Source organism: Struthio camelus, chromosome 11 (genome assembly GCF_040807025.1).
Source record: "Struthio camelus isolate bStrCam1 chromosome 11, bStrCam1.hap1, whole genome shotgun sequence".
In the NCBI taxonomy this organism is placed as follows: domain Eukaryota; kingdom Metazoa; phylum Chordata; class Aves; order Struthioniformes; family Struthionidae; genus Struthio; species Struthio camelus.
In genome coordinates this window covers 12,114,207-12,130,598 of record NC_090952.1, presented here as the reverse complement: position 1 = coordinate 12,130,598, position 16,392 = coordinate 12,114,207, and the positions used below count along the sequence as shown (strand labels likewise).

Here is a 16,392-nt window from a genome sequence, read left to right as displayed (position 1 = left end):
ATGAGATTTTTTGCTAACATGAAGCAGATTCCCCCTCTTCTACCCACTCAAGATCTGAGCTTCACCTTCAGAATATGTTTTCTTTTGGGTTTTTTTTTTGTTTCACGTGTTTGTTTTTGGTCTTGAAATTACTTACTTGAACATGTAAATCTTCATCTGTTAGTTTTCATTTAGGCCAAATACAGTCTTGTTCCCAGGAGCTGGCAGTTTAGCAACACACATTGCACCATGCACAAAAACCCTTACTTTCCAAGAAACATAGACTGGTAAACAGTCATTAAAAATAATTACCTCACCTCAGGATTTAATCCTTTTTGATTCTCTGTCTTCATATCAGTTTCAAAGCCACTTCACGGTAGAATTTATTATTTATTGCTCTGATTCTTCATCATTAGCACAGCTCCAAATGGCTCCACATTGAGCTTTTTGAGTACAGATGTGAAATCTTGCATGTTGGTAAACATCATGGCTCTAATTTCATGGGCAAATCAGTGCAGGAAAGCAGTTACGTGATGTACCCAAAGCTGTGTAGCCAAACAGCGGCAGAGCTGCCACTAGCTCTTCTGCTCGTCAAGTACTAAAACAAGCCGAAGTGATGAAGGGGTAGCGGCACAGCTTCCCCAGCGAGTTAAACTTCCCGAGTTTCTTAACTCCTCCAAAGGGAATGAGGGAGGCAAGTCTGAGCAAGGCTCAGCAACCCAGTCTTTGAGAAATGCTTGCACTAAAATACGTCCTGAAATCTGAGAGAAAGTTATTTGTGTTACAGGCACTTTTACCTGTATCGTTGCAAAAAAGACTTTTTCAAAGTAACCAACAGCAACTAGTAATCCAGTGGGGGAAACTCGAAATGAGCTAGAAACACTGGAGTGTTTCCACAGTCACTTCCTACAACATATACACGTACACAGGGTACATGCCAGCAGCCTGACAGCAGAGGTGCTAGGAGATGCACACACCACCAGCAATTCAAAATATGTTTTGTGTCCAACAGATCTACTGCTTTTCTTGTAGCCTCTTGCAGCTAGATCTCTAAGGATTAATCAAATCCTTGCCTCCCCTGCTCTCGGCTAGCAAACACTTCACACTCCTCAAAATGTCCATTCGAAGCGGGCTGTGTGTGCAACCAGGGCACATACGTTACACAGTGCCAAGCAGCAGGGACGGACCGGAAGATGTCATGCCGTTGGGAAATCACACGATTCACCAGCCATGTTTAAATGTGGCTGTTTGATTAGTTATCTGTTTATTTTCAAAAAGGGATGAAAGTGTCATGTGAATTTTTCACCAAGCAAATACTGGGGCAGGTGTGGAAAACCTACAGCAAACTGACAGACGCCAGCATTTCGGACTTCCAGTATATTTTGCCACCTCTGAGCTGACTTCCTATTCAAAGGGCAGACTTTGGTCTCTCATTTTTAGCCATTAGCCTCTTCAAAAATCCAGGTTCATTGCCTCTCTCCCAAACATTTCTGAAGTCCTGTTTTGTCTGCATTCTTAGTCTACTAAGTTTTGCTGTTGTGAGAAACACAGTTATCTATCAGGAGTGAACTCACTGGAGCAGCTCTGCAGACCACCCCCCATCACTATGGCCATGGGGCGAGCTGTCACATTTACCTATTTATAAGCACATGGATTTTATGCAATGAAGATGTTGGGTATTTCCTACAAGCAAGTTGCATGTGGACCTCTAGTAAACATTTTGCAAAGTTTGCCTACGTTGTGCAAGGACACGTCAGGCAGGGGTCTCCCAGGAAACATTCATGGGGTCAGAGCATGAACCACCACGCAGGCCTAGGAGTCGAGAAACACCCTGGTATGCATCTGTGCAACCTAGTGAGCAGGTTGGTGTGGGTGCTGCAGCTTGCACACCGGCAGCTAGTCCACTCCCCAACGGGGTGGGCTGCCGATGCTTCTTGTTCTGGGGTTACATGAAAAGCATCAGGTTGCGGAGCAGGCAATGGGGCTGGATAAACTGAAGTAACTAACTCTCCTCCTCTCCACGTTTCCCAGCTACTGCTTACCTGAGCACCACATGCCCTCCTGCATCCCTTAATGCAGCTGAAGCTACGCAGCCGCACAGACCCCTCCACTCCTTTTAGAGCAGGGCTGTCCTACCCTGAAACAACTGACATTTTCTATTCATTTGTGTATCTCTGAAAAAGTAACCCTGTCACTGTCTGGACATCAAATGAGGTATCTGAGGTAAATCTAGCAGCTGAATCCAATTCTAGCTTCCAGTCCTTGTGTCTTTGCCAGCAGGCAAAGTCGTCTATGTTAACTGAGAACTTTCAGACCAGATTTTACACTGCACTTGATCTTGCCTAAGTATTTATAAAAATGTGACGTTCCAGCTGAACTGCATGTAGAGCACTCCTTCCATTATAACCTGTAATAAATCCTGTACAACAATCTAACTGCAACATTGCAAGTCACTCTCTCCATAAGTCATACCATGGTTCTCGTGCATTCGGAGCGCCGATTGCTTAACTGTGTGCTAACATAAACGTGACTATTAAGGAAAAGCTTTCCTGAAGCAGAAACAGATTCAGCTTTGTTCCAAGGGAGATTCCCTGGCTGGCAAATGGGCCTGTCTTGGGGATTTTTAGAGAAAATCATTCATTACTAAAGAAACAACTAAACATACATAACTGTTAAAAGCTGCGGTATCAGAGCTTTAAACAAACTGGGCTGGAATTAAGCACAGTATTCCGCAGAAAACAAAGAAGTCGAGATAAGAGGATTTCTGCCTTTCAGAGTTTATACATCCATCTGTGATTAATATTAGGAGGAAAATGAGGGTCAAATCCTATCTCTGAAAGTAGAGAGCATAGCCAGGGGCCCCTCTAACTGTGCACTGTACCAGCTTTTTATTTATGTATTATAAGCCTGAGGAATTTGTCATGATGCTTGCTCTGGGGTCTAATTGCTGTATGTTAATCTAATTATGTCTATTTTTACACTTCGTGTGCCATGTCTGGGGCTTGGGGCTCTTTTTTTTTATTTTTTTGTTATTCACTGTTGGAGGAGTTTCTGCAAGCTCCTTCAATAAAAATAATATTTTAAAGAAAGCAGCAATACGTATAATCTCTTTGATTCCAGTGTTTGGTAATTCTGAGTATGAATCATTTCTTGCAGTTTACCACAAACACACCATCTCCACCTCTGAGGAAGGAGTGAAGATAAACTTTGGCATGTCGTATCCAGTGCATTACTGAATTCTAAAATACTGCCGAAAAGATACTGGTGTTCTAAATCTGTCTAAAATCTCTCTAGTCTGTGCCTCCTTTGTGTCCTCACAGTCAAACATGAACTCTTCCTGGATTACGTGGAGATGAAGGTCAGGCCATGTGTCATTCAAAAGGTAATTTCCCCTAGATTTGCAACAGGATCACAGATGTAACCTCAGAGTCAGAAAACATAAATTGCCAAACAAGTAATACAGAGAGAGAGACAGACAGACAGAGAGCGAGAGAGAGAGAAGTGTTTGTTCTGCATTTTACAAATTTACAAGGATTGATTTACATATAGATATGTAATTTATTTACAGAGAAAATACCAGCATCCCTGTATATGCAGATAAAATAGCCAGGATGTACTGCCTCTCACGTATCTGCTTTTTTTCACACAAGATCATAAATCTAAATCTAAGTTTTTAATGAGTCTGAATGAAAAGTGCAATACTTTTGACACAGTGGAAGAGCTTGGTATTTCCTGGAAAAATACTAGCATGGTCAATATTTTATATACTGGGAGACTGTGGTTCTTTTGTCTAAGGGCGGAGAGTGCAGAAGTTGAACAAAGGAGCTCTATTTCTACACATTCTGACTTAAGAAAACACCATGTTAAAAAATATTAAGTTCCAACGGCACAACTTTCCTTCACGGTGTCCAGGCAGACACCAATATGCAAGACCATCTGGAAAGAAATGTGAGAACACAGTATGTAGCTACAGACACATGGATCATTGCCTAGTCTAGATGTAGAACATCAGAGGTAACAGCTACGGAGTCTAAACAAATATCCTGAGATGATTTGAATAAAGAATTGTGTTCCTACACCCCATTCTTCCCAAATCCACCTCTAGGGATAGATTCAGTCAATGTCCTTGCAATACTCTCGCCAAGCTCCCTTGGAGACAGATCAGACCTACGTTGCCACTAATGCTTGTGCTTGAAATAGCAATCAAGTTTAACAGCTTCCTATGTATATTAGTTTTCCACTAATGTAGACCCACCTCTTCGACAGAATCACTTCTGTACAGGTATAAGCAAGAGAAGAATTAGGGACCCACACATCTGGAATAATACTCCTAAAACCATCAACATCCTGAATTTCAACTGCCACTGAAATAAAAATTCAAAAGCAAGATACCACCTCACTGGCTGTCAGCTGACGTAATAATATGGGAAATCATAGAAGCACAGTCCTGGGGAAAAGGCTGCCTGACTCCAGTGCCTGCAAACACAAGGCTAAAGATAAAGTGACCGTTAACCTCCAGAGAAGGGCAGTGAGGTCCCAGAATGTCCTGCATGAAGGCTTTATTGCTCCAAAGGGAAATGAGCAGAAAAATAAAAGTGAAGACTGCATATTATTGACATTTAACTCAGATTCGTAGGCAACGGTAATATCTTGCCTGTTTTGTTAGTTTCCCTCTGTATAAAGGCAAAAGCATTGAATCTGAGTCATTTCATAAACTGCAAAATTAAGTAGTACATCTTGAGTAATAACAAATTACCTACCAGTACCTGATATCTGCTCGATTAATTACAAGCACCAGACCCTAGACCCCTTCTGCAAAGAATATAGTATTACTCCATTCTGCAGATACAGCTACAGCTGGGAGAACCAAGGCAGAGTAATTCAGTGACTATTCCAGAAACCATAAACTAAAATGAAGCCAGAGTTCCTGGTGTCTGGAACTGCGTTTAGATCATGAGTCTTTCCCCATCCTCCCTCGCCCAACAAGGACAGACAGAAAGAAACTATAAGAATAGGCACTCTATAAATATCTAAGATAACTTTAAGTTCACCAGCGAGCCTTCAGCTGTGGCAACTTTTACAGGATCACTGGTATCAAAACTCTGAGTTAAATTAGAAATCAATGACTCCACCTCACGATTTAGCCCCTTCTATCCATAGTTTTAAAATCATCACATAATAAAATATACCTCACACTGAGCCAATTTCACCAGAACAGTCCCACACCACAGCAGAGTTCCTTGCACAGCAGCCCAACGCATTACTCGGATTCAAGTTCTGGGAATCTTTAAATATCCGCAGCTTGTTCCCAATTGTCTCTTAAATATGTTGGCATTGTTCCCATGATAATGAGAAGGGAAAACATCAAATAAATATCCAGAGGCAGGAAATATGCTAATTGCAGAAGAATTTTCCCTAAAACTGTTGAATAAACTATGGTTCTGAGTCACCGAGTCTCTTAATCATATGCTTAAATTGGATCTCTGCTTGGTCCTTTCCATTCCAAAGGGTATAACCACAGATCTGGGCATATACTTAAGTAATGTGCTGAGCTGATAGGTCTACCTATCATCCCCAGATCAGATGTATCTGAACAAGCTGCAGAGTCACGGACAAACTTAAGTCTAATGCCTTTGTATCTTTCTGCATTACCATGGGGATTAGGTGATACCTACAGCTTTCCTAGCACCTATGTAAGACAACAAACTCAGATCACAGAGACTAATATAACTGATATTGTCTGGCATAGCATCAACTGAGTCCTCAAGGGACTCTATCACCTGGAGATAAGCTAGCGTGAAGTCCAAAGACTAGGTATGCTTGTTCTGCACTCACAGGCAGCTCCTTTTTGTCACAAAAATACTAAGCAAGCCTTCAGTTTATTAAAGACTGTTCATATATAATTACCTGAGATAAACGACAGTCTTTCCTTGATTCAGATTTCTTGCTTTAAGCTGATTTGTTGTAAGAACCTTAGCATTTTAATGCATTTCCTTGTATAATAAGACATAATTTTAATAACTGCAGAACCCACAGCTTTAGGAGTTTAGCACTCATTAAATCCACTCTTTAGTCATCACAGTAGCAACCAAGAAATAATACCTACAAGACAGATCCCAAGAAATAAAATGTGCATTAAAAAATAAACGCTTAAAGAAGCACGTGCTGGCACTTAACAATTTGTGTATAAACAGCCTAATGTTCCTCTGCTCGTGGTATCATTATTGCTCCTAAAGTCTTAAGAGTAAGCAAATATGTTGCACTGTGGTTTTGAAATTCACTCTCTGACATGGAATTGCTGCATGCTATGTCACTTTCAAAAGACCCGAATATTTAAAACTTTAAAAGCTTTATGCTTTTAAGCACAGGTAAGGTCTTTCTTAATACATCTGCAAAGAAAGAGTGAAGGATTTTGGAAAGAAGTGTCATTAGTATTGTACAGAAGGCCTTACTGAAACGGGATCTCCAGCTGACTTGACTTTTCTAATGCATGGGAGGTTTTCTATGCCCATTCTCTGTAACATCATGTTCCCATCTCCCTTTTTTTAACTGAGATTTAAAGAGTCAGTTATATAAATCCATAAGCTCCCTATGACGTGTTAAACTGTCCCCTGGTAGACTCGATTATAACATATAGCTTGAAAAAGCAACAAAATCAAGGAAGCACCTTTCACACACACTCCCAGCTTGTGGCATGTTCCTGGATAATTATACTATGGGAGTACAGTTAAAACTTACAGAGAAGCTCTTAGACCATTTCTCAGATGTTATGTAAAGCGCACAACCTACCTCCCCTGCCTTCCTTCCCTACCCTTTCACTTCCCCCTACTAATGTAAAGAAACATACCACAGAAAAAATTAGATATAGGGTAAATTCAGGAGAATTCAAAAACCTTGCTCCTACTCTGAAAGGAAATAGGATGAGACAATGTTATTTTTTCTAAACCTTGCTCCTCCCTGTTGTTACCAGTGCTTAGGAATATAAAAACGGTCTCTTGAACCACCGGGACAAAATTCATCCTGACATAGCGAGGGAGAGCGTTAGACCCCTGCTATCTGGCTGCAGTCACGCACAGCGAGTCAGCAAAAGCCCTGGGAAAAGGCACCAGTTTGCCAGATACCACGGTCCAGCGCAAGCCAAACATCCCCAGATCACATGGTACGGGCTGCAACTATAGCTCTCCTAAGCTGAAAAAAAAAAAAAGCCTAAAAAAAGCACTAAAAAAGCAAAGGATCAACCAAACTACAGCAGCATTAACCCCCTGAGTGCTGAGAGGTGTCCTTCCCACTTAACCCAGTGCAATACAAAAATGTTCTTGTAAGGTGTAAACTGGGGGAAAGGAAAGGTCACACTCTGCTGCAAACTACTGCAACCTGTTCTGGCAAATTTTTGCAATAATATTTAGTAGACTTCTAAGAATGATGACAGTAATTACTAAATATCAATTAAATTTAAGAGATACATGTTTGGCAGAAAGAAGAAAGGGCAGAAAGAAGAAAGCAGACAAAGATCAGGTATTTTGAAAGATAGGGTGAATAGCAGACAAAGATCAGGTATTTTGAAAGAATGGCTGGGAAAGCAGGAGAGGCTGTGTAACTCCTTGACATACCAGCTTGCTGACATTAGCTCTGGGGGTGACGTCAAAGCTGTAAGCAAAATAAAAGTATGTGCCCTAACCTCCATCTTCCCCCACAGGCTTCTCAGGAGCAATTTAAAAAGAAGTTGTGAAATAAGATCCTCATTACTTCCTACAGTTTTAAGAGTTTTGAATAGTGCAGTCACCCTAAATTCAACACTCATGAGTCAGCTAAACAATGGGACGGCTTAAACAAGCGGGTATACTGAAAATAATAATATCTGGGGCTCTCCTCAGTTTTTAGTGAACACTTAAAAGATCCTCGTTTCAAGCTCTGTGTTTGAAAATACATTTTGGCAGTTTTGCCTGGTTTTGGTTGGTTAGTTCACTGGCAGAACGCTTAGAGTCTTGCACGGTCGCGTGGCTCTGTAAGACCTGATGAGGTCTCATGAGATTTACGGGGGACCTGCAAGATTTAGCAACAGTGAGGGAGAAACATTAGTTAAAATGATCCTTGTTAAAACCGTCAGCTGCCAATCTCAGTGTCTGCTGCTCGCCAAAGAGCTGGTTTCAAGTCCTAACCTGCAGCACTCCCTCCATTGCACATACGAGCTGTCAACCAAAGAAACAGCGATAAACATCTCCAGCTGGAGAAACAATTTTTTAGCTTTGTGCTTAAACTACACAATAGACTGACCTTCAACAAGAAGTGACATTTTTCAAGAAAAGTATCTGAGGAAACGATGGGGGGACAGGACTGCATTTCCACTAAAACCAATGGCAAGTAACAAGCTCTCATGCAATGCGTTTGAATTAATTTTGAAGAAACTGATTAAACTCCAATGGCATCTCTGCTTGTGGCATTGGCATTGCTTTGGAAAGCTGTTTTAGATTTTAAGAGCAGATGTATCTATATACACACAACAACATAAAGCTGGTGGCATTCCAATAAAGTCAAGCCACTGATTCTTGAATCTAGGCCATATCCAAAGCTCATTAAAATCAATGGGAGTCTTTCCACTGAGTTCAGCTCTTCATATCCTAACTTACACTCGCAGTCTGATGTACAACAAAGGCTGCAGTCACACTGCTTTATGTCCCCTGTTTGACTCATTACATAGCTTGATGTTTATGTTATATAACTAAAGATATTTGAGACCAGCCATGACTGTCTGTAGTATAAATAGAAGGATTAATGAAAATCCTCAGGAATAATAAAAAAAAAATCAACCTCTCTAGAGTGCTAGACCACTGTGCGCTTTCTTTTAGCTTATAGAGAGAGAGTTCATATATATATGTGCACATTTAACAAAATTCAGCAGTATCAAATACAGGAAGCATTCTGATCAAAGTGTTAGTGGCGTTAAAGCTGAGATTAGGCAGTAATGATTAAAGAGTGTTTTTAAGTATTAAACATATCAGACTCTCTCCCACATACACATGGAATGGTCATAAAACATTGTTCACTGCATGCTCATTTTCACAGCCATTCAAAACTAAGCAACATCTCAGCCCTTCTCTTACTGCTGCTGCATGATCCCAATATTTGCATTTGCAGCTCATGCTGTCTTGTGAAGCGTTCCAAATAAATGGATTCTAAATAAACGGACCTGTATTAAATAGGCCTTTGGACCGAGCACAAGTTCTCATTTCTTCATTCACTGCCACACATCTTTTCCTGGTAAAGGAAAACATAGCTATGCCTTTGCCAAAGCAAATTCTCTGACTGGTAAATTAAGACGTATTTCCAGTGGAGACCAAAATAAATTTTGAAATGGAAGCCAATGCCAGCAAAACTTCTCATGATGTAAAACTTAACTTATGTTGGTAATGTCTGTGCCTACCGGCTCCCAGAAAGACTAAAAAGAATGGATAGTTACTTCCCAAATACCTGAAGACAGAAGAAAATCTGTGTTATGGGTTCCAAAGGACAAATAGTTTTGAGTCTTCAAATCAGCACGGGGCAGGTCTCCATCTCTTTGCTCACAAACGTCTGAGACATTTCACTTTCAGAAAACTTCCATCAATTTTTTTATGAAAACACAAGCAAACAAGAGGAAAAGTCTTTCAATTGACAACTGCTTTCAAAACCTGAGATTAATTTTGGTTCATGTAACATCCAAGTAACTTAGTTTTGCATAGTGGAGAACGTACATTGAACGCATACTTCTAACTGCATAAATCTGTATATATACTAAACCTGAGTCCAGATAAGAAGTGCTTCGCACCTTCTTATAACATCGTGAATGGGAACAGAGCCCACTGTGAATTTTGCAGATGTGGACCCATTTCCCTGTTGGGCTGGACAGTTCTGGAAAGCCCGTGAACCTCGCACCCTATGTCTGCGACGGGCCGCATTTCTCCATAAGCATGTAGGAGCTCTGTCGGAGACGTGCCACTGTCTCGATCTCGCGGGAAGTCATTTACAGACATGCTTTAGAAACGCGAGCAATTTCTCTAAGTTAGCAAGACTTTCCAGAGGTAATATTCTTCAGGAGTTGGCCTGAAACATTAATAGCGTTATTGGTGCACACATTATACAGCTAAAAATCCAAAACCAACCAACCAAGCAGAAAGTGATTCCACATATATGAAGTGACTGGAATAACTTTTTTCATTGTATTTGTTTTATAGCAGCAAGACTCATATATATTTGTATTTCATGTCTGCAAACATGCTGGGACCCTAGTTATCGTTTACTGTACTGTGAGCGTGAGAGAAAAAGAAAAGGGAAACCTCACACGCATGAAACTGCTAACAGCAAACAGTTCCCCTACATTTGGGGAAGAGGGCTGTCGGGGTTCCTCGCAGCACCTGCACCCTCCTGCGGTTCCCACCGCAGACCAGGGGATGACAGCAGAAAGCGCAGAAGACCTACAGTGACTCTAGTCCCAAGGGCCTCAGGAAGTGTGCACCAGGCCGCCTCCTCCCATTTCTCCCACCCTCTACGCCAGCTTGGAAGCCACTGAAACCCGCCTAGGTCTGCATCCGCCCCGCGCTCCCGACCGCCTGCTCTGCACGGCCGAGCGGCGGCCGGCAGCGCAGCTGCGCCGGACCCCGAGCCGGCGCCTGGCCGCCCGCCTGGCCGCGCCCAGGGGCTCCCGCCGCCGCCGCCGCCGCCACTCACCGCCCGCCGCCGCCCCGCCGCTCCGCGCCGCGCCGCGCTCCGCCGCCCCGCGGGGCTCCGGCGGCACGGCACGGCACGGCGCGGCGCGGCGCGGCGCGGGAGGGGCCGCGGGCGGGGACCGGGCGCGCGCGGCGGCGGGCGCCGCCCGCCGGGCCCTGGGCACCGGCTACCGGCACCCGTGCACCAGGCACCAGCGCCCCGTGCGCGGGGTATGCAGCACCACGCACCGCGGGCTGCGCACGCGGCATCGTGCAGCAGGTACCAGGCACCGGGCCCCTTGCACTCTGTATGGTGCACCAGGTACCGTGCACCAGGCCCCATGCACTCAGGTGCTGTCGTGCACCGGGTACCACGCACCATGCACTGCGCCCCGTGCGCTGGGTTTGGTGCACCGGGTACCAGGAACCATACACCATGCACTGCGCCCTGGGTACTTGGTATTGTGAACCAGGTACCAGGCAGCAGGCACCATGCCCCAGGTCACGCGCACTGGCTATCCCGCACCATGCACTGGGTATGGTGCACCAGGTACCAGGCACCATGCACCGGTCCCCATGCATCACGTACCAGGGCCGTATGCACTGAGTATTGTGCACGAGGTACCAGGCACTGTATATCAGGCACTGGGAATTGCGTACCAAGTACCAGGCACGAGGCCCGATGCACTAGGTAGCGTGCAGCAGGTACCAGGGTCTGTGAGGATTTGGGGCATAGCACAAGGCATCTTCTCAACGTGTAATTTGCATAACACCTCTCAGGCCCTTCATCAGTAACAGCTGTGTGATGACCCTGAGGGTCTGACAGATTTTCCTATTTGAGGGTGTTGCATAACCAGAACAGCTGGAAACGAGCCAGGGTGGGAAATTAACAGAGCGCTTCCTTAACGTGTGTGCTGAAAACGGGATTCCTCTGGATTCACTACTTAGCAATCTAACTTCGTGTCAAAACCAAGTAGGACTGATCTACCTTCAAATGTTCAATAAAAATCAAAAAAACAAAGATAAAAGGAACCACTTGTGGAATAGACAGAAATATGGCTTGCACCTGGAAGTGTATCTGATCACACTAGACACTAATCCAAGATGATTTAGGAAAAAAAGCAAAGTGGTATACCTTCCACATGTCTGTCTTCCCGCTGCTGCTTTTTTCTCTTTACTCAGTCCTCCACCTTGTCTGTGCTGCCTTGGATTTGGCCACCTGGAGCAAACCAAAGGCAGTGAGAGCACTCCTCATAATCAACGAGGGCCGTCAGAAGCAGATTTCAGCTAAATAGAAATGTCACTCAAGCTGAGATAGGAATCCATGCCTATCCTGGTGCAGTTGTGTAACTGAAATGGTGCAAGTTTACACGCAGAAAACTCTGCTATCTTAGTTTATTGATACTTCCCTTCTTCTAAGCTTTAAAACCATTAATACTGAAGTTGGTTAGTCAACTCACATTGAAAGAGACTGATCTGCTCTGTAGCATAACTGGCACTGCCTCATGGTGGCAGAGAAATAACTCGCCCTACCTCAGGGAAGTAGTGACATGAGTGAAGACGGCTCATGCATTCAGAAGTGCTAGCTGAATGTCTCCAGTGTAAGCAAAAATTGGTCCCTGTGAAGAACACATTCATGTGCACCGGATATCATTTCCCCATCCAACACTAATGGAGAACAGTTGTTAGTATTTTCTGCTGTCCCTAACAGTGCTACCGACTCCACTTGATCTGTGAATCGTCTCAGATTCCTTCATGTTGTCCAGTTATTTTCCATACATAAAACCTTCCTGGCTCATTTGACCTCTAAACAAATCCAAGAAGTTATTTTCAGGAAGTGCAAGGATTTTATTGACTCTGTCAATCAGTGTGCTTTCTAAGGACATGGAGACCGTTACATTGCAAGAAGCACGCACAGACTATACTTTCTTTTTTCCCTATCTCTGCCAGAAGTATCTACAGCTTGTCCAGATTGTTCCCGACATCTGCTGCCTTTCAGAAAAAGAACCCATTCTAACAATTCACTCCGGGATCTTTGTCTGTAGTTAAAAGACAGTGAGATGTCTCCAAAACGTCCTAGTGTGGTTGCTGTACATACTGACCAAACAAGCTTTCTTGTTGCAGAGACTGTCAGTCCTTTAGGCGTGACTGAACCAAAAGCCACGGCCCTGGCAGCCTACTGGACAAGTCAGTAAGAAAACTCCTTGAGGGTGAGGCTGGGGGGAAGGTTTGGGTCGGAAGCTTGCATCAGTCTGTTACCAAGGCAAGAAATTCTCCAGAATGCTTCTCCAGTTAAGGGGTTTGCCTTCACATCCCCCCTTTCTAGCACATTTTCTAAAACTTGGTATAAATTCCCATCTGGAGTTGTTTTATGCTGCAGATGTTTAGATTTATATACCTCCAGGAATGACAGGATCTTGATAGCCTTCAGCATAGCGTCATCTTCACATTGCAGAGTTCTTTTTTCTGCCACTTAGCTTGATGGGAAAGAAAGTAGCTAGTAAGTCAAAAGACACAACTGAAAACAAAAAGAAACGTGATGGAGATGGAGAGGGAACAAAACAAAACAAAACAAAACAAAAGTCCAGCACAAAGACAATCTATGCTTTTGATGTGAGGACTAGATGTAATTCAGTGCATTCTTAGGCCAGGTGCCAGCTCTCCGCACCTGGAACAGACCCACTCTATCAACAGCTTAATATGATGTCTGCTGCCAACCTTAGGAGTACATTTGACCTACTGGACCTCTGCAGATTAGGGAGCGGTTCTGTTTTCTTGGTGTAGGTAGGCACTAGTGAGTAGGGAGAGTGAGATTACAGCTCCTCATCATTCCTTTCTTTTCTTTGTTAGTAAGCTAAATTATTACTAGGCAAAAGAACAGGATTCTCCCATGCCTGCATTCTCCTCCTCATGCAAAAGAGATTAAGCTCTTAATAAGAACTGCACAGCTTGCAGGGATATATTATACCTATATTAGACCAGCTGTCAGAAGAAGGTAGGTATGATGAAACTTGCCTACTTAAATGTATTAGATGGTCTAAAAAAGCATGTTGTCTCTTTCTAAAAGGCTTGAACTCCTTTTGTCCTCATAATGCATATTCAGTCTTGCTTTTCTTAGTTTCTTTCCTCAGTTCCCAGAGGAATTTAGACTCCAAGAGGCCATTGGACCACAATGCAACAACCCCTCTTTATGGCTGCTATTTGATGGTACAAGCTGTTTGTAATGCGCTTCTGTGTTATTTTGCTGAAGTTTCTCAAGTTCTCAGGGGGAGTTATGAATAAGACTTTAGACTGACCAGTAACGATTTAATCTGCCGGAAGTTTTTTCTTGTCACCAGTTCTCAGTAAACTTAGAGCACAGATACCTCAACTCTACTTCAGAAACCCTGTGTCCTTGCAGGTTGAAGCAAAATAGTCCCAGCTGACTGGTAGGTCAGGGAATCTGTTCACGAGTTAACACAAATTGGGCATCAGTGTCATTGCAAAGTTCTGAAACCTTTCCTGGCAGTCACGGTTTGAATTTAAAATGTCAGTCAAGTTAGAGAAAAGAATTATTGTGGAGGACTGTCCAGGAATCAACTTTTAGCATGAACGCAGCTGCCCTTTGCAGAATCGTTAAGAGAACTCTTGCAAGTAACAAAGGTGGTAAAGCGGACCAGATATCATTGTCTGCAATGACAGAACATGAGGAGCAAAACCAGTCTGGCAACAATGGTGCCCATATACCCTGGTTATCTGAGTCCCAGGCAAGGTAAAATCTGTCATGGGGAACCCAAGCAAAGCACGCTTTGTTTAGAAGCATTAAATATGCTCTAAAAGATTCGCTAGATCTATGAGACAAGTTCCAAAGTGCAAATAGGTAAAGCAGTAAAGTGAATGCTGGAGTAGAGTGGAGCTAATTTTGCTTCACCACTAACAGATTTATGCTGGTTCTCAAAAAAACCAAGTAGGAATATTTAAAAACTGTTTCAACTACTCTGATTTGCAAGGAGATTCAAGTTATCTGAGTTCCAATGCTTTTTTCTTCAATTAGGATGATGAGGGCTTTATATTACTTCTGCTTTATCAGGTCATCTCGTGGATGTTGTTAACAGAATGGCTTCACGAAGGAAACTATTACTGTGTGTAGAACGGTGAGAAAAACTGCGGGGGAGCATAACTAATGCCTGTGGTATTTAAGTGGAGCTGGGACCAACTCAGTTCTGACTAGAACCTCAGTTCCACTTAAAGGAACTGCAACTGAGGCATATGCATATTTCTGGATAAGCTGTAAGGTTAAGAGAAAAGTTTGAAGTTGGAAAACTGTAGGCTGCAGTACTGGTGCTCGTGTGGCAGATAACTGGAGATACTATCAATCTTGGCAATATTTCCTGGCCCTTCTTTATCTAGGAATGAACTGTCCTCGCATAGTTTCTCTAGGATACTAGGCATAAACAGAGCTTCTTTTCCCTCCCTTCAGCATCTGGTTCACCGTCAAATTCAGGGTTGGGGTTGTTAAGTCATTTGGAGTTTGGGTTCTTCCTCTCTCTTGAACAAAATACATTGTAAAGAATGAGAGAAAAATCTCCTGCTGCATTTCCGTTTGTACTGTATCTGTCCCTACCATGGAATATCAACATGATGAAGCATAACAGCGTCATGTCTACACGGAGCAGAATTAGCTGCTATCTGGATAATGCAGTTCCTGGTGTGAATAATTCTAAAGTTTAGGAGAGTTATCTAGTATCCTAAATAGAATCGAAATCCAGACCTACCTTATTACCAAATGCAAATCTCTCAGCGTTCAGATCAATGAAGCAATGAGTTTCTCAAGTCACACAGTAGATGGAAGCAAAAGTACACAGCACGAACAGACACATCGAGGTCCAAGTGCTGGTCAATAAAAGCAGGGAGCTTCCCCACCTGCACAGCAGGTGGAACCAAACGCCCTACGTTGCACAGGCAGAGCACATCTGTTTACACATTTTGTACTGAGAGGGCCTGGGGCGTATTGCACAAGGCTTTAACAGCAGCCCTGGTGGCCGACAGGGTGCTGAAATCCTTTCCTAACACTGAAAATTAGAAAGTAAGTGAAATGCACTGCTTTGAGTTTTACTTAACTAAACACCCCAAGGACAGGTCCATTTAAAACGGCCTTTATTCACCGAAGCGCTCACTTGAACGGCCTGCGACGCCGGAGCGCATGGCCAGGCTCGGCTGGGCGGCCTTCGCCTGGCGCTGCACCCGCGCGCAGGGGCAACGGCCGCACCGCCCGCCGGGCAGGGACTGACGCGCTCCCCGGACCACGGCAAGGGTGCGATTGGCAGAGACGACTGCTCAGACCCAAAACATCCACTCTGCTCGTTAGCGAGCGACAGTAAAGACCAGACGACGCCAGTCCTGCCGAGGGCTCCAACGAACGCCGCTGCCAAACGGGGGGCGCAGGCTGTCCAGGACGGCCAGCTTTACTTAACCAACAGCTCCCCCGACAAGAAGTCCAAACACCGGTCGTTTTGCTTGTTGTCCCTGAACGTGTTATCAGAGTACCTCGCAGCTGCCGCTTCTGTGGGTTTTGTTCTGCTTTTCTTTGTGGCGGCGGTGGGGAACGACCTGAAGGAGAAAAACAGCTAAGTCCGGCGAAGGGGGGGGGGGGGGGGTGCTCGCCTCGCCTCGCCTCGCCGCTCCGCTCCCGCCCGGGCGCCCCGCGGGCCGCGGCGGCCCCCGGCCCGCCGGCCGCTCCCGCCGCCGTGCC

At 44.1% G+C, this 16,392-nt stretch overlaps 1 protein-coding gene across 5 annotated transcripts in view; it reads right to left on the bottom strand.

Annotated features, from left to right (window-relative positions):
• Positions 1-15,663, bottom strand: part of KIAA1210 (KIAA1210 ortholog) — a 64,109-nt gene extending 48,446 nt beyond the window's left edge. For 2 of the 5 annotated variants that reach the window (XM_068957639.1, XM_068957647.1), the window contains exons 1-3: positions 15,416-15,663; positions 13,060-13,138; positions 11,797-11,880 (exon numbers count right to left, since the gene is read on the bottom strand). The gene's annotated coding sequence lies outside the window, so the exon portion shown is untranslated. Of the gene's footprint in view, positions 1-5,168; positions 5,255-9,784; positions 9,950-10,683; positions 10,716-11,796; positions 11,881-13,059; positions 13,139-15,415 lie in introns of those variants that run through there. The other 3 variants (XM_068957643.1, XM_068957645.1, XM_068957642.1) reach the window with 3 other exon arrangements.
• Between the last annotated feature and the right edge of the window lie 729 nt (positions 15,664-16,392).